The sequence below is a fragment of the Mandrillus leucophaeus genome, unplaced genomic scaffold, assembly GCF_000951045.1.
Source record: "Mandrillus leucophaeus isolate KB7577 unplaced genomic scaffold, Mleu.le_1.0 Scaffold237, whole genome shotgun sequence".
NCBI classification, from domain to species: domain Eukaryota; kingdom Metazoa; phylum Chordata; class Mammalia; order Primates; family Cercopithecidae; genus Mandrillus; species Mandrillus leucophaeus.
The window spans coordinates 312,234-313,072 of record NW_012102443.1 but is presented as its reverse complement, the minus strand read 5'-3'; the positions used below and the strand labels follow the sequence as shown (position 1 = coordinate 313,072).

The following is an 839-nucleotide window of genomic DNA, read 5'->3' as shown; positions in this document are numbered from 1 at the left end:
GAACTCCTGAGCTCAGGTGATCCGCCCGCCTTGGCCTCCCAAACTGCTGGGATTACAGGCGTGAGCCATGGTGCCCAGCCTGGATTTTGTTAAGAGTACCTAGCACCAGTGGCATGTTAGGTAGTCATGTGTTGGCTGAGTAACACCCACCCTGGAGACCCTAGGTGGGTGGGACCTGGGAGCCTAATTCGTATACTGCTTTTAGCTATTTTCAGTTCACACCTCGTTGTCCTCATGCAGGATGACTGTTCCCAGAGCTTTTAGGGCTTCTGTGGGAGAGATGGTTTGCTGTGCATCAGCTTACCTCTGGAGAGCTTCTGCTCAGGGAAGTCAGTTACCAGATTTTTGGCTTACTGTTTATTAAAAATTTATCAAAATATCTTACTGGCTTCTGTTTACGTAGTTCCCTTTTTTTTTAGAGGTGTGTTTGTGCATGCTATATTCCTGTATGTAATTTAAATGAGTCTCAGATAGAGGAGGATACTGATAGTCATGTTTAAATCTTCTCTCCATTCTCTCTGTTCCTACTTTCAAATCACATTTAGTCTCCACCTCAACCTCGCTAATGGGCATAAATCTTACAGCTTTGTAGGTGTTTTGATTTGTGAAATTATATATTGTAGAAAAGCCATCTAGCATAGAAGAATCATGGCCGAGTATTGATGAGCCAGTAGGGATGGTGACCCACGCGGAGGTGCCTGAGCAAGAGGAGCTGTTGGCTGTAGTGGGACTTTCATGCTACTTGGGATGCATAAGAAATGCCTTTAGTGGCCGGGCGCGGTAGCCCAAGCCTGTAATCCCAGCACTTTGGGAGGCCGAGAAGGGCGGATCACGAGGTC

General features: G+C 46.7%; 1 protein-coding gene across 2 annotated transcripts in view; it reads left to right on the top strand.

Moving 5' to 3' along the window:
- Positions 1-839, top strand: part of ZNF26 (zinc finger protein 26) — a 42,126-nt gene that overhangs the window by 28,236 nt on the left and 13,051 nt on the right. The window lies entirely within an intron of this gene.